Source organism: Symsagittifera roscoffensis, unplaced genomic scaffold, assembly GCF_963678635.1.
Source record: "Symsagittifera roscoffensis unplaced genomic scaffold, txSymRosc1.1 SCAFFOLD_365, whole genome shotgun sequence".
NCBI lineage: Eukaryota > Metazoa > Xenacoelomorpha > Acoela > Convolutidae > Symsagittifera > Symsagittifera roscoffensis.
In genome coordinates, this window is record NW_026971274.1 from 20,001 (window position 1) to 30,000 (window position 10,000).

Genomic DNA, 10,000 nt, shown 5'->3' on the forward strand with positions numbered 1-10,000 from the left:
TAATCATTCGCTTTAACCGATGAAATTGCACAGCGAAGATTTTTCAATCTTGCTTAAGCTTTTGCTATCCTGAGGGAAACTTCGGAGGAAACCAGCTACTAGATGGTTCGATTAGTCTTTCGCCCCTATGCTCAGGTCAGACGATCGATTTGCACGTCAGAACCGCTTCGGGCTTCCACCATGGTTTCCCGTGGCTTCACCCTGCCCAAGCATAGATCACCATCTTTCGGGTCGTGTGCTACTTGCTCTGGATCAGTCATGTTTTAGCAACATAACCGTCCGTGGTTGCGAGACATCGCTTTGACGCTCTCACCACAAAAGTTAATGCAACTCATAAAAGTTACACCGTTCACTTTCATTACGCGTGTACGCTTTCAAACAGCGACAGCACTTGCAAGCAACTCACACTCCTTGGTCCGTGTTTCAAGACGGGCTGTAGAGAGCATTGATTGGGATGTTAAGGTCAGACAGGCAAACAAAAGAGATAAAACTTTATCTCATTTAGTCAAGACACAACAAATTTGAAATCCGAAGAAAACAAATAGCTCGCATCTTTAACAATGATCACCAAAAGACTTTAACAACACTACCCGGTGGTCTAGAATCAAGTTCAAGACATTGGGCATGATAACGCTCACTCCAGTTCTCCTTCAACGGTTTCACGTACTTTTCACTCTCTCTTCAGAGTGCTTTTCAACTTTCCCTCACGGTACTTGTTTGCTATCGGTCTCGCTTTATAATTAGCTTTTGGAGAGACATATCTCCAGCTTCGAGTTGCACTTTCAAACAACTCTACTCATAGGAATGCGCCGTCGACAAGTTATAACAAGACTGTTACGGGATTTTTACCCTCTTTGATGCTATTTTCCAATAGACATCCAGTCAAGTCAACAAGCCAGGCAGCAAACCATACCGGACACCGAGGAGTGTTACCACTCCTCTTCCCGATGAGCTTTTCCCTGTTCATTCGCCATTACTAAGGGATTCTCGGTTGATTTCTTTTCCTCCCCTTACTGATATGCTTAAGTTCAGGGGGTTCTCTCGTCCAAATCAGGTTACGATTTAAAGGCACTCAAGCATCCATAAAACTACCGAAGTAGTAATGTGCAGGAGTTTATCACTCTAGCTTAGGCAAACTGAAGATCGAACACTGTTTAAACGCGCTCTCAATGCAATCACATGTATCACACCGGTACTACATCTGAACAGCTCTTTGATCAACAGAATACCCAAGTTTGAGCGACTTGATTTAAGTGTTCTAACCAATCCCGAAGGATCTCGTAGATACACCAGCAAAAGAACGGACCAATCCGAAGACAGATCGCTCTTACCCTCAGATTTCTCCAAAAGTAAGCGTTCAATCGATTTCAAATAACCCTGATTCGGACGCGATCAACAGCCGAAGCTGAGACCGCCTTTTGCGTTAGAGAGGTCAGTAAACAAATCTTGCGATTCTTACTGAATTAACACATATAGCTGTGCTCCTCCTCGTAAAGCGAGCCTAGTGATCCCCCGTTGAAGGTTGTTTTTCGACCATCTAGCACTGGTTTGATTTAGAACAAAGCCAACCGCAGTCGGACTTTGAGCTGTCTCGACCACCCTGTTTTTTAGCATTTGGGCCTTCGCTTTCCTCAGTCTTTCTCTTACAACGGCAAACTGAAGATCGAACACTGTTTAAACGCGCTCTCAATGCAATCACATGTATCACACCGGTACTACATCTGAACAGCTCTTTGATCAACAGAATACCCAAGTTCGAGCGACTTGCTTAAGTGTTCTATCCAGTCCCTAAGGATCTGACAGATACACCAGTAAAAGAACCGGATCAATCCGAAGACTGATCACTCCTACGATCGGATTTCTCCAAAAGTAAGTGTTCACTCGATTAGAACAAAGCCAACCGCAGTCGGACTTTGAGCTGTCTGGACCACCCTGTTCTTAAGCATTTGGGCCTTCGCTTTCCTCAGTCTTTCTCTTACAACGGCAAACTGAAGATCGAACACTGTTTAAACGCGCTCTCAATGCAATCACATGTATCACACCGGTACTACATCTGAACAGCTCTTTGATCAACAGAATACCCAAGTTCGAGCGACTTGCTTAAGTGTTCTATCCAGTCCCTAAGGATCTGACAGATACACCAGTAAAAGAACCGGATCAATCCGAAGACTGATCACTCCTACGATCGGATTTCTCCAAAAGTAAGTGTTCACTCGATTAGAACAAAGCCAACCGCAGTCGGACTTTGAGCTGTCTGGACCACCCTGTTCTTAAGCATTTGGGCCTTCGCTTTCCTCAGTCTTTCTCTTACAACGGCAAACTGAAGATCGAACACTGTTTAAACGCGCTCTCAATGCAATCACATGTATCACACCGGTACTACATCTGAACAGCTCTTTGATCAACAGAATACCCAAGTTCGAGCGACTTGCTTAAGTGTTCTATCCAGTCCCTAAGGATCTGACAGATACACCAGTAAAAGAACCGGATCAATCCGAAGACTGATCACTCCTACGATCGGATTTCTCCAAAAGTAAGTGTTCACTCGATTAGAACAAAGCCAACCGCAGTCGGACTTTGAGCTGTCTGGACCACCCTGTTCTTAAGCATTTGGGCCTTCGCTTTCCTCAGTCTTTCTCTTACAACGGCAAACTGAAGATCGAACACTGTTTAAACGCTCTCTCAATGCAATCACATGTATCACACCGGTACTACATCTGAACAGCTCTTTGATCAACAGAATACCCAAGTTCGAGCGACTTGCTTAAGTGTTCTATCCAGTCCCTAAGGATCTGACAGATACACCAGTAAAAGAACCGGATCAATCCGAAGACTGATCACTCCTACGATCGGATTTCTCCAAAAGTAAGTGTTCACTCGATTAGAACAAAGCCAACCGCAGTCGGACTTTGAGCTGTCTGGACCACCCTGTTCTTAAGCATTTGGGCCTTCGCTTTCCTCAGTCTTTCTCTTACAACGGCAAACTGAAGATCGAACACTGTTTAAACGCGCTCTCAATGCAATCACATGTATCACACCGGTACTACATCTGAACAGCTCTTTGATCAACAGAATACCCAAGTTTGAGTGACCTCCCATCATCAATGGGGGATTGCATTCCTATCTGACATCGGGGTCAACAGCATCAATATACTTGATACTGCCAATTTAAACCATTAAAGGCAATTTTCATGATGCAGATAGAGCAATTCAATCTACGCTTTAGGTCATCAATTGTAGCTTCGCATCCGCCTTCTCAGGCAGACGCTTGAAACCAGGGAACTGAACACACTGTTCCTCTCGTACTAAGTGTTACCCAAGCATAGATCACCCTGTTTTTGAGCGTTTGGGCCCTCGCTTTTCTCAGTCTTACTCTTACGAAGGCAAACTGAAGATCGAACACTGTTTAAACGCTCTCTCAATGCAATCACATGTATCACACCGGTACTACATCTAAACAGCTCTTTGATCAACAGAATACCCAAGTTCGAGCGACCTCCCATCATCAATGGGGGATTGCATTCCTATCTGACATCGGGGTCAACAGCATCAATATACTTGATACTGCCAATTTAAACCATTAAAGGCAATTTTCATGATGCAGATAGAGCAATTCAATCTACGCTTTAGGTCATCAATTGTAGCTTCGCATCCGCCTTCTCAGGCAGACGCTTGAAACCAGGGAACTGAACACACTGTTCCTCTCGTACTAAGTGTGATTACCCAAGCATAGATCACCCTGTTCTTAAGCATTCGGGCCTTCGCTTTCCTCAGTCTTTCTCTAACGAAAGCAAACTGAAAATCGTACACTGTTTAAACGACCAACAAACAAGCTTATCTAGGAGAAGTTACTCCTAAGCTACCATCTAAACAGCTTTTTGATCAACAGAATACCCAAGTTTGAGCGACTTCCTTTTGGCGTCAACAATGACGAGGCATTTGGCTACCTGCTTTTGGCGTCAACAATGACGAGGCATTTGGCTACCTGCTTTTGGCGTCAAAAATGACGAGGCATTTGGCTACCTGCTTTTGGCGTCAAAAATGACGAGGCATTTGGCTACCTGATTTTGGCGTCAACAATGACGAGACATTTGGCTACCTTCTCTCTTGCTATAATGCACCACTGACTCTCACTTGCTATCATCCACACCGAGCAAGCTACTTTGACTGGGAGCCCATCCCCAGTCTCAAGCTATCATGCACCACCGTTTTTCTTGCTAATGCACCACCATCATACTAAGGATCACCAACAAGGATCACCTTGAGTTAACCTAACTTGCATCAGGTCAACTCTCTTTGAATTATCTTTCGGGAATCTAAGGTGATCCATTAAGGACTACCTTGAGCCAATCTAACCTTAGCTAGACCAACTCTTAGATGAACCATGAAGGAACATCATGCTATCATGCACCACCGACTCTTCCTTGCTATTATCAACCACCGAGCAAGCTACTTTAACTGGGAGCCAATCCCCAGTCTCATGCACCACCGTCTCTCTTACTCACATGCACCACCGACTCTTCCTTGCTATTATCAACCACCGAGCAAGCTACTTTAACTGGGAGCCAATCCCCAGTCTCATGCACCACCGTCTCTCTTACTCTCATGCACCACCGACTCTTTCTTGCTATCATCAACCACCGAGCAAGCTACTTTGACTGGGAGCCAATCCCCAGTCTCATGCACCACCGTCTCTCTTACACTCATGCACCACCGACTCTTTCTTGATTATGCACCACCACCTTTCAGCAAAATCTCCAAAAAGATCTACTGCGTACCGGGTCATATTTAATGAGCTGACCGGCTCTTCGCTCAAACAGTGGCATTAGTCACTGATCCTTCCGCAGGTTCCCCTACGGAAACCTTGTTACGACTTTTACTTCCTCTAGACAATTAAGCTCGATCCGCTTCCACCTATTGCCAGGACCGAAGTCTCAGCGACGGGCTTCCGCAATTCTTGCTTAAACATCCAATCAGTAGTAGCGACGGGCGGTGTGTACAAAGGGCAGGGACGTAATCCCCAGTAGTTGTTGACTACCGAGTACTAGGAATTCCTGGTTCACGAATGCAAGTTACAACATTCGATCCCCTTCACGCTCATGAATTTTAGGTGATTACCCGGACCATATAGGCCAAGGTTATCCCTCAATTTAAATTCACCAGTGTAGCGCGCGTGCAGTCCAGGACATCTAAGGGCATCACAGACCTGTTATAGCCTCACTTCACTTGTGCTATTTAATTGCACATAGTACCTCTAAGAAGTAACCAATACTCTAACGAGAATGGCACTATTTAGATGATCAAGATCTCGTTCGTTATCGGAATTAACCAGACAGATCACTCCACTAACTAAGAACGGCCATGCACCACCGCCCATATAATCATGAAAGATCATCAATCTGTCAATCCTTAAGATGTCTGGACCTGGTGAGATTTCCCGTGTTGAGTCAAATTAAGCCGCAGGCTCCACTCCTGGTGGTGCCCTTCCGTCAATTCCTTTAAGTTTCGATTTTGCAACCATACTTCCCCCGGAACCAATAAACTTTGGTTTCCCGGTTAATTTCTTGCCAAGTCAGAAGAGACTTTGACAAATCGTAAGTTGGTATAGTTTATGGTTAGAATTACGAGGGTATCTAATCCTCTTCAATACTCTAACTTTCGTTCTTGATTAATGAAAACATTCTTGGCAAATGCTTTCGCAGTAGTTTGTCTTGCCACGATCCAAGAATTTCACCTCTAACGTAGCAATACAAATGCCCCCGGCTGTTCCTTTCAATCATTACCGCACTTTAGCCACCGGCATCAGTAAAACGCGGGTCATTCTCCATTATTCCATGCTTGATTATTCAATCCCAAAGGATGCTTTGAACACTCTAATTTTCTCAAAGTGAAAACACCGTTTCCACACCTCGTCACATTTAAGTGCAAGGTATTTCTTCGATGCGAAGGATGAGCGTAACGAGTGGAAAGCGTTAACTAACCACCATGTTACCGTTATACTCAAACAGATCCAACTATGAGCTTTTTAAACGCAGCAACTTTTGCATACGCTTGTAGAGGCTGGTATTACCGCGGCTGCTGGCACCAGACTTGCCCTCTACTCGATCATCAAAGGAGCTTTTGCATCCTTTCCATTCTGATTACAAACCATTAAGGCTCATATCATTATTTCTCGTCACTACCTCCTCGTGCGGAGAGTGGGTAATTTGCGTGCCTGCTGCCTTCCTTGGATGTGGTAGCCGTTTCTAAGGCTCCCTCTCCGGAATCGAACCCTGATTCCCCGTTAGCCGTCACAACCATGGTAGTCCGTTACACTACCATCATAGGTTGATAGCTCAGAAATTCGGAAGCTGCGTCCCCCGGCCTAAGCCATCTGGGATCTTTCAGTTACTTTGGATTCATCCGGTATGCGCCCGTACTTAGCAGGTCGCTCGGTGAATTCTTGTAAAAGTTCGCGACCGGAGTCACGCAATCTGCATGCATTAGCTGCAGGGTTACCGCAGTTATTCATCTGACAGGTAACTCAACTTTTAGATAGTAACTGATTTAATGAGCCATTCGCGGTTTCACTTTTGCAAGTTTCACTTACACATGCATGGCTTAGTCTTTCAGACAAGCATATGGCAACTGACAGGATCAATCAGTTTAAAGTACTTCGGAAGCTAGCTTTTTCAAACCGAACCCTGATTTGCAAGCTGCTACCTTTCCAGAAAGGCACACTAAGGTCAACCTTTCCCACGCACAAACTACTACTATCAGCATTTTAAACCTTCACGAGCTAAAGAAGTCTTGGACTCTAGAGGACTTAGGAAAGGCCGTCCTCTGACTAACTCAGTTAAACAGCATAGTTGTGCACCATTGGTACTGATACGGTAAACCATATCCAACTACACCTATAAGTAAGTCTTTCCTGGGGCACCAAGTCCAGGCTTATGCAAGCGCCACCAAGCACGTTTCTTTGAGACCAAGACGACTTCATCTCGACAGCTCACTTAGTTAAACAGCACGGTTGTTGCACCTCTGGTGCTGATACGGCTAACCATATCCAACCATACCTATAAGCAAGCTACTTTGACTGGGGCACCAAGTTCAGTCTCATGCAAGAGCCATCAAGCATGATTAGAACCTTCACGAGCTAAAGCAATCTTGGACTCTAGAGGACTTAGGAAACGCCGTCCTCTGACTAACTCAGTTAAACAGCATAGTTGTGCACCATTGGTACTGATACGGTAAACCATATCCAACTACACCTATAAGTAAGTCTTTCCTGGGGCACCAAGTCCAGGCTTATGCAAGCGCCACCAAGCACGTTTCTTTGAGACCAAGACGACTTCAACTCGACAGCTCACTTAGTTAAACAGCACGGTTGTTGCACCTCTGGTGCTGATACGGCTAACCATATCCAACCATACCTATAAGCAAGCTACTTTGACTGGGGCACCAAGTCCAGTCTCATGCAAGAGCCACCAAGCATGATTTGGTTTACACCGGTTCATAGTTATGCGCAGTACTTAGAAGCACCTTAGCTAAAGCCAATCCTTCTTTTCACAAACAGCTCAACGACTGATTGCTTCACTTTCAAGCTTTTCTTAGCCTTCTCGAGAAGAGACTTTGCTCAACTACACAAAGCCTTTAAGGCAGTTTTGGTTCTGCTTTCTAGTTATAAACTATCTGACCTTCGTTCTTTTCGAACCTTGGATGGTTCTCCTTACTGAGGCGAAATCGAGCGATGATACTTTACCAGTGGTCAAGTCTCATCAAATTACGCCTTTCTGATACGCTTTTGAGGTTAGGAAGTAAAAAAAAAATTTTCAAAAATTTTGAAATTTTTCAAAATTTTTTTGAAAATTCTCGCTACTACCCTCCCCCTATAATACACAGAAATCTCCTAAATGAGTATTTCTGGGGAAAATTTTTTTTTTTTCAAATGCTCACCATTTGCTCAATTTTTGCTCAAAATAACTTTTGAAAACACGCCCGGAAAGCCCTGCCCATGTACTTTCCAACGCTTTTTACCCGAAGTGAATCGCACAATTTTTTGTTGACCAAAAATGCAAGAGACTGAAGTGAAATTTTTTTTTTTTTTTGAAAAAATAGCAAAAGTCAATTTTTAACTCGAGCTGGAACCTAAACTAATTTTAGTAAAAAAAATTGTAATATACCATTAGAAAGCTATGCTCAAGGGCTTTCCAGCGGTTATAATTATATTAAAATTGAACAATTTTTTGTTGCCCGAAATTTCATTCTTCTAAACTTCGTCACTTTTTGAGCTCAAAATTGCAGTTCAGCCAAAGCGCTATAACTTTTACACCACTGGTCCGATTGGACTGAGCTTTCTACACCAACTAGCCCTCACACAGAGCTCTCTACGCTAAAATTGAAAGTTAGCTGTGCGAGCACTCCTTCATGCCTAAACAGCTGTTTTTCTGCAATTTCGAGCTGAAAAATCGAATTACAGAGTTTACGGCTCGGGTCATAACTTTTGAACCACTGGTCGCACAGCTCCCATCTTTTTCATGCAGCTGACCATCAAGCATATCTAACTTCGCTAAAATTAAAAGTGAGCTGTGCGAGCACTCTTTCAAGCTCAAACAAGCGTTTTAGAGCCCTGAGACCCCCATTTTTCAGCTCAAAATAGGGGTCTTCCGCTTCGATCAGTCGCTCCTGCAGCTCAACCAAGGGTCGCGCAAGCTCATCTAAGGTGGTTCTAAGACCTATTTTTCACGAGGAAGCGAATGGGCTTATCCCGGAAGCTCTACGAGCAAGCTTTGTTAACTTTCAAGCCAACTGAAGCAACTTCGTCAGTTTTGGACCTCATTTTGAGCTTGTTTACGGCTCGGGTCATAACTTTTGAACCACTGGTCGCACAGCTCCCATCTTTTTCATGCAGCTGACCATCAAGCATATCTAACTTCGCTAAAATTGAAAGTGAGCTGTGCGAGCACTCCTTCAAGCTCAAACAAGCGTTTTAGAGCCCTGAGACCCCCATTTTTCAGCTCAAAATAGGGGTCTTCCGCTTCGATCAGTCGCTCCTGCAGCTCAACCAAGGGTCGCGCAAGCTCATCTAAGGTGGTTCTAAGACCTATTTTTCACGAGGAAGCGAATGGGCCTATCCCGGAAGCTCTACGAGCAAGCTTTGTTAACTTTCAAGCCAACTGAAGCAACTTCGTCAGTTTTGGACCTCATTTTGAGCTTGTTTACGGCTCGGGTCATAACTTTTGAACCACTGGTCGCACAGCTCCCATCTTTTTCATGCAGCTGACCATCAAGCATATCTAACTTCGCTAAAATTGAAAGTGAGCTGTGCGAGCACTCCTTCAAGCTCAAACAAGCGTTTTAGAGCCCTGAGACCCCCATTTTTCAGCTCAAAATAGGGGTCTTCCGCTTCGATCAGTCGCTCCTGCAGCTCAACCAAGGGTCGCGCAAGCTCATCTAAGGTGGTTCTAAGACCTATTTTTCACGAGGAAGCGAATGGGCTTATCCCGGAAGCTCTACGAGCAAGCTTTGTTAATTTTCAAGCCAACTGAAGCAACTTCGTCAGTTTTGGACCTCATTTTGAGCTTGTTTACGGCTCGGGTCATAACTTTTGAACCACTGGTCGCACAGCTCCCATCTTTTTCATGCAGCTGACCATCAAGCATATCTAACTTCGCTAAAATTGAAAGTGAGCTGTGCGAGCACTCCTTCAAGCTCAAACAAGCGTTTTAGAGCCCTGAGACCCCCATTTTTCAGCTCAAAATAGGGGTCTTCCGCTTCGATCAGTCGCTCCTGCAGCTCAACCAAGGGTCGCGCAAGCAAGGATCACCATGAAGGATCACCTTGAGTCAACCTAACTTGCATCAGGTTAACTCTCTTTAAACCATCTTTCGGGAATCTGAGGTGATCCATTAAGGACTACCTTGAGCTAATCTAACCTTAGTTAGATCAACTCTTAGATGGACCATCTTAGATGGACCATCTATCAAAGGATCACCAAGAAGGATCACCTTGAGTCAACCTA

At 44.5% G+C, this 10,000-nt stretch overlaps 1 non-coding gene and 1 pseudogene across 1 annotated transcript in view; both read right to left on the minus strand.

Annotated features, from left to right (window-relative positions):
* LOC134856286 (large subunit ribosomal RNA) overlaps positions 1-1,059 on the minus strand; it is a 3,517-nt gene extending 2,458 nt beyond the window's left edge. The window contains exon 1 of the ribosomal RNA XR_010164726.1: positions 1-1,059. This exon is cut by the window's left edge and continues 2,458 nt beyond it. This is a non-coding gene — a ribosomal RNA (large subunit ribosomal RNA).
* Positions 1,060-1,372: 313 nt separating this feature from the next.
* Positions 1,373-1,524, minus strand: LOC134856288 (5.8S ribosomal RNA; annotated as a pseudogene).
* Positions 1,525-10,000: the final 8,476 nt, after the last annotated feature.